Consider the following 17,636-nt stretch of genomic DNA (forward strand, 5'->3'; position numbering starts at 1 on the left):
AGTCCATGTATCATGTCATGGATGTGTCTATGATGAAACGACTTAAAATCTCCATGTAAAAACTCATTAAGTTTATCTGAAGGCTATTTTAAAAGTTATGATCTAATCTAAATCACCAACACAGGGCCCAGTTAAGTAAACTGTGGGCATCTATGCAACCAAACATTTTACAGTCATTAATATTATGTTTACAAAGAGTTTCTAAAATCTTGGGAAAATATTTATGTTATGACGCTATGTGAAAAAGGCAGGATTCAAGATTGTTTACAGAATATGAAGAAACAAAAAAAGTAAAAACCAAGTATGAAAAACTATCTAGTAGGAAATCCATTGAAATATTTATACAATGATAGTCTCTGGATAGTGGGGCTAATAGCATTTTTTAAAATCGCCTCTCCGGTTTTCTGTTTTCCTAATTATCTATACCTTTTCTTTCAGTTATATTACTTTAGTTTATTTTTAGCTATTTTAGTTTTATATGTCATATTACTTTTGCAAGGGAAAAGACTCAATAAACTCTCCTTTCTGAAAGAGGCTACACCTAACTTTCTTGGACTTTGTTCAAAATATTTTGTGTTTCATAGGGCAATAGTATCTACAAAGACAAATGTTACTGCATTAAGCCAGTTGTATGAACTCTAGATACAGAAGGTAAAAAATAAATGGCTTTTCCCCACTCCTGCCTAATAAGCCTAACAACAAATGGACTTACTGATATTTTTTTTTTTCTTTTCTCACGAAAACAACTGGCAAGAAACTTCAGGCTGTGGACAAACACTTGAAATAGATCATATTATGGCGCAACAAGGCTTGAATTTGCTACTTAAACACTTTTGCTGCAGGAAGAGGCTGCTTTCAGAGGTGGGTGTGAAGAGGAGTGGCTGTCTCCTGCAGATTTCCTCTAGGAAGCGGATCCTTCCAGGCTCTTCTCAGACATTCTCTCTAGATTCCCCCCAACCCCACCCAATCCTGAGCTGGAGTACGTGTCCTCCCTGTGCATGTCTCCATCACTGTCCATATCACGAGACATTGTTTCACCAATGAGGTAAGAGTCGGAGAGGCAGAGACTGTGTTTCACTTGGGCTAGTCTTCACAACACCTAGCTGAGCTCTTGGCAGATGACAGGTGCTGAATAAATATTTGTTAAAGAAGCCGAGCAAGTCACCCGAAGTGTGAGAGAAACTGTACAAGCTTCCTAGGGTTGCCATGATAAAGTACAGCAAACTGGGTGACTATTCAGGAAGTCAGAAACCTGAAATTGCGAAGGTTGGTTTCTTCTGGAGGGCTTTGAGGAAGGGTCTGTACCATGCTTCTCTCCTGACTTCTGGTGGTTGCTGGTGATCCTGGACATCCCATGACTGACATTTGTCCCATAGACTCCACTTATGCTTTAGGACGACGGTACTCTCTCCGGATGTGTCTCTTCTGCACCCTTGTGTCCACATCGCTTTCTTCTTTTAAGGACATCATTCATACTGGATTCAGTATGACTCTAATTCAGTATGCTGCTGCTGCTGCTAAGTCGCTTCAGTCGTGTCCGACTCTGTGCGACCCCATAGATGGCAGCCCACCAGGCTCCCCCGTCCCTGGGATTCTCCAGGCAAGAACACTGGAGTGGGTTGCCATTTCCTTCTCCAATGCATAAAAGTGAAAAGTGAAAGTGAAGTCACTCAGTTGTGTCCGACTCTTAGCGACCCCATGGACTGCAGCCTACCAGGCTCCTCCGTCCATGGGATTTTCCAGGCAAGAGTACTGGAGTGGGGTGCCATTGCCTTCTCCAAATTCAGTATGAGCTCATCTTAACTTGACAATGTCTGCAAAGACCCCATTTCTACTGAGATTAGGACTTGAATATGTATTTTTTAGGGGACACAATTCAACTCACAACAGAAACTATAGTGAATTTGAAATTGAGTGAAGTGGCCATAACCCAGCCCTATACCCAGTGTAATATAACGACTAGGCTGAGAGAGCACCCGAGTCACTACCAGCCATAAGGGGCCAGGAGTAGAGGTGCTGGGTCGGCACTACTGGGTGGTAACGTGGAGAGTCAAGCACGTGGGTACAAAGAATAAGAAAGGAAGAAACTGAGTTTCAGAAATTGGGCCAAGTTGCCAGGCATGAGGAGAGAGGAATTTGGGGTTACTGAGGGAGTAGAGTAATTTACTGACATCTATCGAACCACCCCCATCTTGTCCACCCTGTTTATCACTTGTGTGTCTGGTCATCTTCAGCTCATGGTATTTACTTAGTGTGTGTGCATGTGTGTGAAGTCACTTCAGTCATGTCTGACTCTGTGTGACCCTATGGACTATAGCCTGACACACTCCTCTGTCCATGGGATTCTCCAGGCACGAATACTGGAGTGGGTTGCCATGCCCTCCTCCAGGGGATCTTCCATTACTTTACTTAGCATCTGACCCCAAATCCACAGCAGAAGTTCTGGCATAAAATAGGTAGGAAAAGAGCTAAGCATTTTTCTACTAGGAGTCAAAAGAGAAAATACGTGTTGACTCTGTTCTGTGGGAAACACACTGAGCTATACTCTACAGTTGTCCTAATCATGTATTTTCTGGCATATAAATCCCACAAGAATAGGTAGCATATTTAGCAAAGACTAAATATTCATGAGAGGCTATATATGAAATTTTATATGCAATGTATAGCTCTGTGTTTCGAAGAGCAGAAGATGACATGTTGTAGCTTCACTTTAAAACTATAATTTAAAAAATGTGTATTATTCATGGTAAAGAGCAATTAATAATAAAAAAATTGGAAATTATCTCCATAAATGAACACCTCAAAGAGGAATGGTTTCCATATGCTGTTCTTTTGGGAGAGTCATTTTACCTGAAATCTCAAATGAACTGTTCACTGGTGAACCTGAGAAGAATGTGGTGTAGAATCGTAACATTTCCAAGATAAGGGACTCCAACCCTTTCATGTTCGCAATCCCTTACTATCTATTTCTTGACCAAGAACATCCAAACTTATGGAGATTTTCAGACTTGAATATCAGAAGGTTAAAGGAGAAATGAATGAACTGAAATGCTCTTGCTTGGCTCAGGGTCATGCCATTTGAATTTAGTTTAATTGAAGTAAATACATTACAAGTGGAGGAGAAACATGAGGAGGAGGTAGCCTGAGGAATGCTGAACTAGAAGAAGGGGGAGCCCTGGGATGCAGATCTATCAAACTCCCAGGAAAGACTGCTTACTCCCCAGACTTCTGAACAGGAGATTGGGATTTGCAAGGGCAAAAAAGAGATGAGACCTGGGCCTTGTCAAGTGCAGCCATGGTTTTCATGCGGGCTTTGAGTCTGTTTTGATAACCAAGCATTTCTTTTGTAACCCAGGCATAAGGGAAATATTTGTCCCACCAAAGGAGCTAGACCAGATTTGTGGGATGAGCTGTGAGCATTCCAGCCTCAAAGATAATGAAGATGCAAGAAGTTTTCTTCTTGAGCAAGAGTTCAAGAAAAGTTTATACTGACTTCACAATTGGCTCTGACCAAAAGTTCCAGCACTCTTCTATTTGAGGTATTAACTTACTTGACCCCTAGTTTGTATATGCAACTGGTTAAAGAGAGAGGGGGCAACAAGAGAATGTATTTTAAAAATCTGACTTTGAACTATGCCTGGTATGCTAAAATATTTAATTCTTCAAAATTTGGCATTTAGAGTAGAGGATGGATTTAAATAGAGGTTGACCAGCTGGCTAATTACATGTTGCCAACATCTTCTTCTGGCTACTTATTGGATGATCCTGTTTATGTCAAAAGCTGACTCTGTGCTTTATCCTCTCTTGTGGCCAAGAAATGGAATGCCATGCATTTTACTCAACATGAAATGTTCGGGTGAAACCCAAGGCAACAAAGCCCCACTTCACCCTCTTGGTGGGCCAGACAAAGCAGGTGGTAGGAGAGAACTGGGGAGGGGCTCCAGGACAGGTTGAAAATGGTGAACAACTAAGAGTCCAGTTTACCATCTTCTGCATCTCCTTTTAGAAAAGATAATTTCCTCTCCTTAAGATATTGTCAAGTCAAAAGCTATTGATGAGGGGGTGGGTGGGAGGGAGGCCCAAGAGGGAGGGTATATGTATCAGTTCAGTTCAGTTCAATCACTCAATCATGTCTGACTCTTTGCGACCCTATGGACTGCAGCACGCCAGACTTCCCTGTTTATCACCAAATCCTGGAGCTTGCTCAAAGTCACGTTCATTGAGTCAGTGATGCCATCCAACCATCTCATCCTCTGTCTCCACCTTCTCCTCCTGCCTTCAATCTTTCCCAGCACTAGGGTCTTTTCCAGTGAGTCAGTTCTTCACATCAGGTGGCCAAAGTATTGGAGCTTCAGCTTCAGCATCAGTCCTTCCAGGGGATATTCAGGACTGGTTTCCTTTAGGATTGACTGGTTTGATCTCCTTTTTGTCTAAGGGACTCTTGAGTCTTCTCCAATATCACAGTTCAAAAGCAACAGATTTTCAAAGCTCAGCTTTCTTTATGGTCCAACTCTCACTTCTATACATGACTACTGGAAAAATCATAGCTTTGACTAGACAGACCTTTGTCGGCAAAGTAATGTCTCTGCTTTTTAATATGCTGTCTAGGTTTGTCATAACTTTTCTTCCAGGAGCAAGCATCTTTAAATTTCATGGCTACAGTCACCATCTGCAGTGATTATGGAGCCCAAGAAAATAAAGTCTGTCACTGTTTCCATTGTTTCCCCATTTATTTACAATGAATTGATCAGATGCCATGATCTTCATTTTTTGAATGTTGAGTTTTAAGCCAGCTTTTTCACTGTACTCTTTCACTTTCATCAAAAGGATATAGGTATACTTCATTGTAAAGCAAAACTAATGAAACACTGTAAAGCAATTATCTTTCAATTAAAAAGAAAAGCTACTAATGGCACATCCAAGGCTAGGTTTTTCAGTGTGAGAACAGAAACTGATTTCTTAAAGCCCCATCAGTCTGGCTGAGCTCTGTGTATATAGTGAGGGTGAGGTCAGCAGAGTTAATAACTGTAAAGGGGAGGGGGGTGGCCTCTACTTGCATGATTTTTAAGAAAATGAGTCTCCAAGGACCTCTGAAGTGGATTGCACATAAGAGGAACCAAGTATAAATTTGATAGAGGCTGGAAGAAAATGATGCGCAGAGATAGAAGGGAAATGAGGGTACATGTGAGGGTCACATGCTGGATGTATCACCTAAGTCCAACCATAAGAGGCCCATCAAAAAGGCAGACTCTGGTAGGAACTGCAAACTCAAATGCCTCCAGGCAGGGACTAGTAGATAATATAAATGTTAGAGAGTATGAGACTATAGAGAATGTCAGGGACCATGTCAAACTGCAACACACTTATCTGGTATAAAGGCATTAAAAAAAAATTAAAAACACCATGCCTATCAAACAAACTGTACCTGTGAGCTGCATTTTATTCTGTAGCTGTCAGTTTGTGACTGCTATCTACTGAGAACTCAACTTTGAGGGTCTGAAATTTGGGGCTGTGTTTATTTGTTGAAAGTGGCTTGTAAAGCTGCTTTACATAAGGGAAAGCTATTGTCTAAACTTCCTGTCATGATGTCAGATTATATAAAATTCCTTTTTTTCCCCTGTTCTTTTTCTCTTGTTGAAAAATGAAGACTACATCCTTGGAAGGAAGACATTCATCTTGGAAATTGTCAGGGGGGGGGGCTGCCCTTCACTTCCTCAATGAAGAGCTAGAGCAAACACTCCGTAATCCCCCTCTGTCACCCACCCTCACCTCAGGGGTTATCAGCACACCATTCTGGGCCTCTCCTTAATTCTAGGCACACTCTGCTCCCTGCTCTGTCCTCTCCAAATCCCAGTGGCTCCATGAAGGAAACAAGCCATCACAACAGTTAAGTTTTAAGTCAATTTTGTGAATAGGGCCGGAAGTTTTTGTTGATTAGAAGGAGAGATTACTTTGTTGCTCTGTGTAAATAAATAAAAATAAATTCTTCTTAACATAGGTGCTCCTATGGGGAGAAACTTGAATGCCTAAGATCTACAGCTGGGATAACCTATGGCTTTCTATCCTCTAGGGCCCTAGAGACCTCTCACTGGAGAATTTCTTAACTCTTCATTAGGGATATTATTTAAAAATAGCTTTGCTGTCTGCTGTGCTTAGTCACTTAGTCTGCGTCTGACTGTGACCCCATGGAGTGCAGCCCGCCAGGCTCCTCTGTCCATGGGGAGTCTCCAGGCAAGCATACTGGAGTGGGTTGCCATGCTCTCCTCCAGGAAAACGTCCAACCCAGGGATAGAACCCAGGTCTCTTTACCATCTGAGCCAACAGGGAAGCCCTTGATGTTAAAAATAGCTTTAACACATGGTATATATCCCTTGAGCACATCTGAGGCTAAACATTATGATAGCTCCATGCTACTGGCCTCAGCTCACCCCTCTTACTATTGCTGAGTTTCCCAGCATCCATTGTGCTCAGACTGGAGCTTCTGTGCAAAAGTTTCCTCTGATTAGACCATAGCCTTCAGGATCTTTTGCTGTGGTCAGACATAAACATCCTTACTCCAGACTGCCAGAGCAAAAATAACACTTGCAAATAGTTTCCAACTGTTTATTGCCTACCTAGTAGTTGTATATGAAAAGTGAAACAGAAATATGTATTAGACGGGTGATACAAAGAAAAGAGCCATCATTCTAGCTGGAGCAGGAGGCTGGAAAAGCAGAGCAGAGCTAGGTTACGTGCAGTGTTTTTAGCCTGAGGAGTTCAGACATCTTCCTGATGTAGGGAACCCTTGAAAGTTTTTGAGCAGAGATGTAAAATGACGGAAGAGACTTTCTAGAAAGCTTGACTTGGCAGACATCTGCAAGGTGGTTCAGAGAGGGAGAGACAGAGGCTTAGAAATCAATGATAATAAATCCAAGCATTAAACCTTTTGTAGACTTACAGTGACAAAGGGATACTGAGTTATAGTGAAGACTAGTCAATATTAACTGCATGCTCTGATGTGCCAACAACTGTTGTAAGTGCTTTATGAGCATTATTTAATTTAATATTTGCAACAGCACTTAAGAAAATATTTATTTTTATTTATTTATTTTCTTTGGCTGTTTTGGGTCTTAGTTGCAGCATGCAGGATCTTCAGTCTTCATTGCAGCATGCAATATTTTTAGTTGTGGCATGTGGGATCTAGTTCCCTGATTAGGGATTGAACACAGGCCCCCTGCGAAGGGAAGGATGGAGTCTTAGCCACTGGACCACCAGGGAATTCCCCTTCAACAGCGTTCTTAAATATCACTCTTTTTCAGACAAGAGAACTGAGTCTCAGAGCAATAAAGAAACTTTGTAAGCATTACCTGGCTAGGAAGTATCAGAGCTGTGGGACAAACCCAGGTGGTCTGGCTTCAGGGCCCTCATCTTCAACCACGCTTTCAAAATTTTTATTTGAACATCTCAGTTCCTGGCCTTGCCACGCTGAGGCTGGGACCAAGCATGGGAACACTGCCATCACCCTACCTCATTGTCTGTTATGTTTGTACATGGACATCTACCTTAGATGGCATGTTTGCCTAGATGTTGATTTCAAGACACTCAAAATACTTGCAAATGCTTGTATCTAATTCAAAGGACAGGCTTCCCAGATGGCTCAGTAGTAAAGAATCCTCATGCAAAGCAGGAGACACGGGTTATCCTTGAGTCCAGAAGATCCTCTGGAGAAGAAAAGAACCACTCTAATATTCTTGCCTGGGAAATCCCTTGGACAGAGGAGCCTGACAGGCTACAGTTCATGGGGTCACAAAGAGTCAGACACGACTAGTGACTAAACAACAACAATAACAATTCAAAGGAGACTTGTGAGCAAAGAAGGGAAAGACGAGGCACAAATACCATGAAAATATCTCCAGGAGTGCTCATCACATTCTCGCAGAGGAAGGAAGGAAATTCAGGACTTTTGGCCCTGTCACTTTTCATTAAATATTAATGATATTACTTCTCTGGCCTCACTGGCCTTGGTTCAGTAGATTTTGGACTCATTTACTTCCAAAATGAGAGATCTGGAACTTACCTGATGGTAAATTGTTTAGTATTTTGCTGGCTCTTTCAGTCACTATCATATGAGAAAAATTTACTGTGAACCCAAACTGACTACAAGTTTTTCTCAAAGGTACTGTGTAAGATTCCTGAATGTTTTGAGCCTTCAGACAATCTACACAGTCCTCTAAGAACAAAACCAAGAATAGATGTTTGCCATTTAAATTTAACACTATTCATACAAATTTTAAGTTGGGTGCAGATTCAACCAGAAGGTGGCCTAATTAGATCATGCTTAAATTGAGGTAATGTCATATAGGTTGCCTAGAACAACTTATATTTTTTTCTCATTGAAAACCTTTCTTGTATAGAGACATCCATGAACACAGAACATTAATTTTGGCTTGGGCTCTGGACTTACATATTTACTCTTTCACACCATTTAATAACAAACATATCGAGTTCAAGGAATTCTGTTGCAGAGAAACAGACAATACCTTGATTGTAGACCTAACCTTTTACAGATTATTGTCTTCATATCAGGCAGTGGAAGAAGTTTACACGCAGGTATTAGATTAGACATCAGTCTCAACAAAACATTGATTGAGGGAGGACCTGCATATAACTTAATCCATGTGATGCCAGTTTATTGCTAGGTTGGATTCTCAGTGCTGAATTGCCTCGTGTATAAGTTGTTTACTGTTTTAACTAGATGCCCTCTAGCCAGGTGTAGCCACACTCCACTGCATCAGCAGATAAACTTATTGATTAACTGCTAAGATCTATTTTTAAGTTAAAACTTTGGCCAGGCAGTGATTGAAACGAATTTATTTTTGCAAACAAGCAGATTACAGAGGCAAGCAGGCTTGGAAGGACAATTGAGAAACCTTGAAAGCATTTTCTTTAGGGAGTTAAATGTCTTTATTCCATAAGATAAATATCTAAGTCTGCACAGTAGAGGTTCTATAAATATTGACATTTAAATAAGCATTAATAAATTTTCAGCTTTCTCTAAAAATATGTTACTGAGATATGTAAGGTTAAGGCTATGAGAAAACTCATGCAACTTGTTTGAAAAAGTTAAAGTAATTTTTATTTGATTTAGTATGGGTCCAGCTTTAGTCAGAATTGATAACAAAAAGTAGGACTTTTTTTTTTTTAAACAGTAGAGAAAGTTCATCAAATCCTTGAGGAAAAGTTTAACATTTGGGTCACTCTTCCTAATAATATTGGGTTGTAGAATTGATATCGATCCAGGACTAAGAATTCTATTTCTGCTTAGGAGTTTTTAAAAATTGATTTTAGAGAATCAGTTTTTAAAGCCAACCTTCCTCAAATCCAATTTCTTATTAACTTTTATTTTACATTATTTTTACTGTATTTTCTTTAATATTTTGCCTATAGAACTGACACTTTTTCTATTAAATGATAAGATTCCTTAAAATGGGTTTGGGTCAGGTGACATGTTAAGAATAATTAAACTGTATAATATGCAAACATCTTCTAATAAAAGATTCAGATGGTATTGTTTGAAAGACTGTTCCCACCACTCCCCCCAACATTACTTCCAGCTATACTTCTGTGCGTTCAGTTCAGTTCAGTTCAGTTAGGTTGCTCAGTCTTGTCCAACTCTTTGTGACCCTATGGACTGCAGCACGCCAGGCCTCCCTGTCCATCAACAACTCTCAGAGTTTACTCAAACTCATGTCCATTGAGTCGGTGATGCCATCCAACCATCTCATGCTCTGTCATCCCCTTTTCCTCCCACCTTCCATCTTTCCCAGCATCAGGGTCTTTTCCAATGAGTCAGTTCTTTGCATCAGGTGGCCAAAGTATTGGAGTTTCAGCTTCGCCATCAATCCTTCCAGGGAATATTCAGGGCTGATTTCCTTTAGGATGGACTGGTTGGATCTCCTTGCAGTCCAAGGGACTCTCGAGAGTCTTCTCCAACACCATAGTTCTGTGCGTGGTGCTTTGCATAAACAACTGTCTTGGCACATATAGATTTTTGAGTTCCCCCTTTACTTTTCTATTCAATCACCAAATCCATTTTGTCAGTAAAGCAGTACATGTACCAGACTTAAAAGGATAAATAATGTTTACTTCCTCCAGCTAGTTAGTAGTAAATTAACAGTTGAAACAAGAAGTTAAACACATGTATCTCATTAGGGAATCTCTTCTATGGCCCTATTACTCCTGTCCACAGGTGGGTGATTCTTCGTTAGTGTCCAGGGGAATATAGGAGATGTGCCACACTCCGTCCAGACCCTTAATTTGTTTCTATCCCATGCTATTATTTTTATGATCAGAAAGAACAGGGCACCTGAAACAGATTTTGATGCTCTTCAAACTTGCCTTATCGTCTCTTCTTTCCTTCTGGTCTTATTCTCCCATGATTGCAGCTGATCTTTTTAAAAGATTTTTAAAAAAAAATGTGAATCATTTTAAAGTCTTTACTGAATCTGTTACAATATTGCTTCTGTTTTATGTTTTGGGTTTTTGGCTGTGAGGCATGTGGGATCTTAGCTCCCCCCACCCCCTCCCTGATCAGGGATCACACCTGCACCTTCTGCATTGGAAGGCGAAGTCTGAACCACTAGACTGCCAGGGAAGTCCCGGTTGTTGATTTTTGAGATAAACCATACATTTGTTTGACAAGTGTAGTCATATTTGTCTAGTGGGTTACACCCAAATGTCAGTGAGCACTGATTTCCTGGCACTGTGGCACACTGAATTCTATAGACAGAGAGACTATCTCTCTGTGGCTGTAGCAAATGACTACATCCAGCTAACCTTAGGATCCTCGAATAAAATGGGGGTAATAAGATCTACCTTATATATGGCTAGTGTGAGGAAATAATGAAATAATGTATGTAGTATGTAAAATTCCCTAGTATAATCTCTCAGTAAAGTGTGGTTATTATCACAATAGCGTCAGCACTTGCCTTGAGGATGATGGGGGACACAGGGAAAAGCTTGTAAATCTTTTTTTTTTTTTCCCCTCCCTGGAGAGTTTTTGCCTGTACTCTTTCCTAAGATCTGAGCACTTTCTCTCTTCCTCATCTGACCAGGACCTTCAAGTTTAGGCTTCAAATTAACTCCCAGAGAGGCTTTCTCAGGCCAGCCTGTTTAAATTAGACTCTCTTCCCCATTTCTTTCTTTTCATGCTTAGACTTTGATTTTCATACTAGTTTTAGATTCATAGACTAATTGAGCTAGACAGTATGCAGAGTTCTTAGGCAGCCCCTGTGTTGTTTCTCCTAGGATTAGCATATAGTTAATATGTTAATATAGTTAATTAATAAAGGGAGTTACAATTGTTTCAATTAATAAACCAACACTATTGAAGGCAATGGCAACCCGCTCCAGTAGTCTTGCCTGGAAAATCCCATGGACGGAGGAGCCTGGTAGGCCGAAGTCCATGTGGTGGCTAAGGGTTGGACACAACTGAGTGACTTCACTTTCACTTTTCACTTTCATGCACTGGAGAAGGAAATGGCAACCCACTCCAGTGTTCTTGTCTGGAGAATCCCAGGGACAGGGGAGCCTGGTGGGCGGCCGTCTATGCGGTCGCAAAGAGTTGGACACGACTGAAGCGACTTAGCAGCAGCAGTAGCTATATTATTAACTGAAGTCCACATTTTATTCAGATTTCCATAGTTTTTATCTCCTGTCCTTTTTTCTGTTCCAAGGTCTCATCTAACTCTCAGTAAATCTTGATGCATGGTTCAGCTTCTGGGAAGGAATTTTCTGAATTGGCAAAACGTTTTGTGGAGAAGTGGAGAAAGGAGGGATTAAACGTAAAGTAACTCAGACAAGGCACTGGGTAAGATATTTTGAATTAGATTAAGTTCCAAGGGGTAAGTACAAAAAGTTCACAGGACAAAATCAAAACACTACAGCGCAAGATAGGGAAAGGTGGAGTTCAGCTTCATGTGGTGACCTTCGTAGAACTAGATGAATGAGTACTGATTTATTTATAGAACCAATAAGATAGTGGGACCTAGAGAAGGCCAAGGGCAGGAAGTGGCCTGTTAGCTTTTCCCTGTGCTGGTCTGACCCCAACTGCGGCCACTCTGTGTCTCCCCTTTAAGGAGGATGTGGGGAACTGGCAGAACTCCAGAGAAGAGCAAAAATGTAATTAAGGCTTGGGAAACAGGGCTGAGAGCAAAGGCCACAGAGCTGTGGGGTTATTTAGCTTAGAGAATAAAGGTCTAACAGATTGGAAGGGTCATTATAGAAAGACATCGGTTGTTTTCCATCTCCGCAAATGACAGGACAAGAGGAAAGAAGTTTATACTGCACTCTAGAAGGTTTGGGGCTGTGAGAATTATTACCAAGGAGACTGTCAGGCTCACACTAGCATCTGAAAAGAAAAAGGATTTATGTACAACTATGGGGATACAGGGCCTTCCCTGGTGGCTCTAGTGGGAAAGAATCTGCCTGCAATGCAGGAGATGTGAGTTCGATCCCTGGGTTTGGAAGATCCCTTGGAGGAGGAAATGGCTACCCACTCCAGTATTCTTACCTGGAGAATCCCATGGGCAGAGGAGCCTGGTTGGCTACAGTCCATGGGGAAATGCTTTGGGGCCTCCCTGGTGGTTCAGATGGTAAAGAATCTGCCTACAATGCAGGAGACCCTGGTTTGATCTCTGGATGAGGAAGATCCCCTGCAGTAGGGAATGGCAACTCACTCCAGTATTTTTGCCTGGGAAATTCCTGTGGACAGAGGAGCCTGGCAGGCTGTGTACGATCGACAGGGTCGCAGAGCTGGACACAACTGAGTGACTGAACACAAGCACGCATGGGGATACAGCATTCACAATTACCTGGAAAGAGAAGGAAGGTAGTATTCAGACACTAGCCTTTGGATTATTTTGAAAACAAACCACCTATCCTTTGCATAAACTCATAGTTGTTTACCATTTAAATTCAGTTGTTAACAAAAGTTGGTTTGAAGGTATAGACATAAATTAGATAAGTTCGTGATTTCTTGAGATAAGGTCCTGCCCCATTCAATTCATTTTGGCTAATACCAACGAAAATGCTCACAGGTTACCTTTATCTACCATGTCTTGATAATTTTTTTTCCACTTCTTGTTACTGAGTTACATTTTCATTACATCTTAGCACATGGCATCATCAAATCCACTTAACTGTATTTTAGAGATTGTTAACTGTGCTCTTTTAGTAATGACAGGAATGTAGCAAGAACACGTACTCCTCATATAATGTTTACTTCCATAAATGGAAGAAACTCCATTCTGTGTGCTATGTATTGAGAATAGTACAACTTCAAACCCTCAAGAGTGCATTTGCTAGAGCTATAAACAAGATAAACATAGAATAGTAGCCATGAAAGCAGACTATGCACAGGAGACAACAGAAGCCCAAGGATCTTGGTGAAAATTGGATTCTTTCATCAGCCCATAATCCGAGTCGTATAATCTAAAGTAAATGAAGTCTTTTTTAGTATTGATTAGATGAGTCTGTAACGGCGGCTCCCTTTGTCGCTTTGGTTTTGGAGATGTGTATTATAATGCTTGAAAGCTGGGAACATCTTTTGGACTCTCTTTTCCTTTAGTTTGTCCTTAGCGTGCTTGCATGCGAAGTCGCTTCAGGCATGTCCAACTCTTTGCGACCCCACGGGCTATAGCCTGCCAGACTCTTCTGTCCATGGAATTCTGCAGGCAAGAATTTTGGAGTGGATTGCTATGCCCTCCTCCAGGGGATCTTCCTGACCTGAGATCGAACCCATGTCTCCAGTGGCTTCTGCATTGCAGGTGGATTCTTTACCACTGAGCTGCCAGGGAAGCTCTTATAAACACAGAATCACTGGTAAGGAAAGAAGGAAGCGTAGCACATATTTCTATCAGCTACTTGGGCTTTTCAGCAAGATGCCAGCTTTCAAGTCAGCAAAATTGCCTTAGAAAGGCCCTCAAAGTTAGCGATACTTAATTCTTTGTTTCCTCCAAAGTGGACATAAATAAATGTTTTCCCTGCTTTAATGCAGACTGTCTTTCTGCATTAAAGAATGAGAGAGTCAAGGCCAACCCCACATCCATTGTCTTTGATATGGTTGTAGTTTTCTGATGATGATAAACCCACAAAACAAGTTTGACTCTATGATCTGACAGAAAAGGTTTTGTTCAAAGTGAGTTGTGATTACTGCGATAGAAATATACTTTGAAATGTTATTTCTGGAATGTGTCATATTGTGATATATAAGTCTGGAAGGAGATATATTCCTCCTTCCCCCAAATTAAATCATCCTGATACCCAAGAAATGTTAACATTTTGGTAAACATTCCTTCTAATGTCTCTATGTGTTTATTTTGTCCATCTATGTCTGTGTGTGTATTTATGTAAATGATACAATATTCTGTTGTGCCCTGTTTTTTACTCAGTGATCTGCCATGGAAATTTTTTTTCCTTTAGTAAGCGTCAAATTCCTTTTAACAGCTACATAACCGCCCAGTGTTTGGACATATCAGAATTCAATTCCCAAATAATGGATATTAGATTGTTTCTAAAGTGAAATGTTAGTTGTTCAATCATGTCTGACTCTTTGTGACCACCAGACTCCTCTGTTCATGGAATTCTCCATGCAAGAATACTAGAATGGGTAGCCATTCCTTTCTCCAGGGGATCTTCCCAACCTAGGAACTAAACCCGGGTCTCCTGTATTGTAGGCAGATTCCGAGGCTTAGCTGGTAAAGAATCCGCCTGCAATGCAGGAGACCTGGGCTCGATCCCTGGGTTGGGAAGATCCCTTGGAAGGGGAACGGCTACCCACTCCAGTATTCTGGCCTGGAGAGTACCGTCTATGGGGTCGCAAAGAGTCGGACACGACTGAGCAACTGTCACTTTCACTTCCTTACAATCTGAGCCACTTGGGAAGCCCCAGGTTGTTTCTAGTTTATGATGACAATAAGCAAGTGCTGAGTGAACATTCTTGTACCTTTATCTGAAGAACTTACCAGTAGAATAGACGAATTCCCAGAAGTCTGATCTATGTCACTCATTCGCTTTCCAAACACTTTTTTGTTTTATCAATTTTCATTTCTACCAACAGCATTGGAGAATATGGTAGCAGATCCTTCAGCTCACTGACCTGAAAGTCTTCAGATATTCAGTCCTAATAAACATTAATTTTGGCAGACAGGTGTCAAGTGTTCTTACTGAGTAGATCAAAACAGACGTGACATTAACAATTAAGAAGTCTTTCCAACTGTGTGCCAAGCTGTCAGAAAAAAGTTTCTTTTCCACACTCCTACACACAATACTTTGTATATCGTCTCTTGAAACATATTTGATTTTGTCATATATTCTTAGGTGTCTTTCCAATTGAAATATTAGTTCCCTGAAGACAAGAATTGTCCTGCAACCCTGCAAGTATCTTGTAAACTGTGCCTGTCTGTCTCACAATAAACTTTGTGGATGAACAACCACAAAATTTTCCGTTGCTTCTCCCTCATTTAGCAGCTTCCACCTCCTTCTTTTCCTTTGGCTTTTGAATATAAGAGTAATATTTGCCCAGGGCAAACAGACTTGGAGTTTCGGAGGCAGTATTGTGTAATGGATGTTAAATCAGCCAGTTTAACTTTTGGCTTTCTCATTTGTTAGCTCTATAACCCTGGGCAAATTGCGTAACTCTTCTAAATCCTAATGTTCTTCTCTGTAAAATGAAGATAATATTTGACTTCAAAAAGTACAGATTAAAGGAGATCGTATTTTAAAACCTTTAGCATGGTGCCTAGTATAATACTTAATAAATAGTAGCTGTAACTGTTATTTCATCAAAGGAACTGATATACTAAAAAAAAAAAAAAAAAGCCAAAACCCAACCCACCAAACAAAACACAATGTCACTGGCTATTTCTGTCTTCTACTCTAGTGGACACATTAACTTCTGGATTGGCAGCAACCAGAAGCTAGAAGTTAATGTTGATTAGGTCTGAGATGCTTAACAAAATCAATCTAAAACATATTTGTAGATAAAAATTAGGTTTTTCTTTTTCAAAACTAAAAGAGGTGCTCAGTTTATTGAAATAAGGGAAGAATAGGATTGGGCCAAGTAGAAGTAAATATCGAGGATTTTATTTGATTAAAAACTGAGTTTAGATAGTCTCTAGCCTTAAGTACCTCATTATACAATTCCAGGGAATTTTTTAAAAAATGTGAAAGTTGAACTATTGTGATCTTTGTTCTTTCCTAACTAGCAACTGACCTTTTGTAATGACAACAGTCTGTAACCTTTTTTGCACTCGGACCATTTTGGGTTTTCACCAGGCTTGCCTCATTATACTTGAGCATATATATGTATCTGAGCTTATTTTCCATGTAACCATTGAGTCTTAAAAATGTGGGAACATCTTATGGATCTGCTCATTAAAGCGTTGATCAGGTCTCCGTATTTGCTGCTAGAGGTGGCTCAGAAAAACTTAGCATCACTCGTGTGTCATATTTTCAATACTTTCTTCCCTTCACCTGAACTTCTTGTATAATAAGCTGATGATAAACAGTGAGTGCTCTTCTAAAAAAAAAAAAAAAATCTATGGCATCAAAGGTGGCAACATCTTCTGCACATAATAAGTATTCACAAATCTTTTCAAAGATAGCTCTCTTTGAAAAGCAGAATTAAAAAAATGATGAGTAAAATACATACTTCATGAGACCAAGTGCATATCCTCTTCTATGGAAGCAGACACACTTCTCCCCCTTCCTCTAAGGAAGCCAAATCCTGATTCATTTTTCGTTCAAGACTCAGCAGAAACACAATGCCTCGTTTTGTAGAGGCTTATTACAACACAGTGACAGCACTATAATTTCCTCCAGGGCAAAGTGCCTCACTTGGCTTTAGGCCAGCTAAGCTCTGCGTCATTTAGCACTTCTATAGCTTCTGACAGAGGCGACTACCCTCCCGTTTGTGCGTTCTATATTCCTTTAGGAAGCATTTTTAAAAACGTTGTTTTAAACGTTTAGAAGCAGCAGTTAGATTACGTACGTGCCAGATTTCTTTTCCTTTATGCAGACATTCAGACAGTCTATGGACCGTTGCAAGTGACTTTTCCACCCACTTCTTCTGAGGCCAAAGTAGTCTTAAAATGTTTGGCATGCAGGGGGCCTTTTGTCATAGGAAACCTGTAATTGTAAAATTCCTCCTTGGTCTCATTGTTCACATAGACCTACATAGAGTTCCCCTGTCTTTTTCTGGTTATGCAATGTGGTCAGTCTTGACGTTGTTCTGAAGAAGTTATAGACAGTTAAGTAAACATCTTATGGAAATAGCTAAGATCTAAAGCTAGAAACACTTCATATTTTTCGTCTATTGAAAAAAAAAAAGGCATATCTTTTTTCTCAGAAGGCCTGTGACCCTACCCCACCCCATGCCTTGTTATCACTGTGGACTTTTGCCTCAGGAGACTATGTCTCTACATAAAAGTTGTGTAATCCTTGTTTCCTGAATGGGACCTACCTAAGTGCTTACACAGAATAATCACCTCCCACGTGGACAGGCATGGTGGCTGCTGTATGAGGGGAGGGGACATTCCAGAGACATGAGGGGAGGAGTCCACAGAGGCAGGCACAGCTGTGGAGCAGGTCTCTGCTCC

At 40.6% G+C, this 17,636-nt stretch overlaps 1 long non-coding RNA gene across 1 annotated transcript; it reads right to left on the reverse strand.

Moving 5' to 3' along the window:
* Positions 1-8,833: 8,833 nt before the first annotated feature.
* On the reverse strand, positions 8,834-17,429 carry LOC132659328 (uncharacterized). Its single transcript, XR_009599636.1, has 3 exons — positions 15,003-17,429; positions 12,551-12,851; positions 8,834-10,429 (listed from the first exon to the last, which is right to left on the reverse strand). It is a non-coding gene; the product is annotated as an uncharacterized LOC132659328 (long non-coding RNA).
* Positions 17,430-17,636: the final 207 nt, after the last annotated feature.

This window comes from Ovis aries, chromosome 2 (assembly GCF_016772045.2).
Source record: "Ovis aries strain OAR_USU_Benz2616 breed Rambouillet chromosome 2, ARS-UI_Ramb_v3.0, whole genome shotgun sequence".
NCBI lineage: Eukaryota > Metazoa > Chordata > Mammalia > Artiodactyla > Bovidae > Ovis > Ovis aries.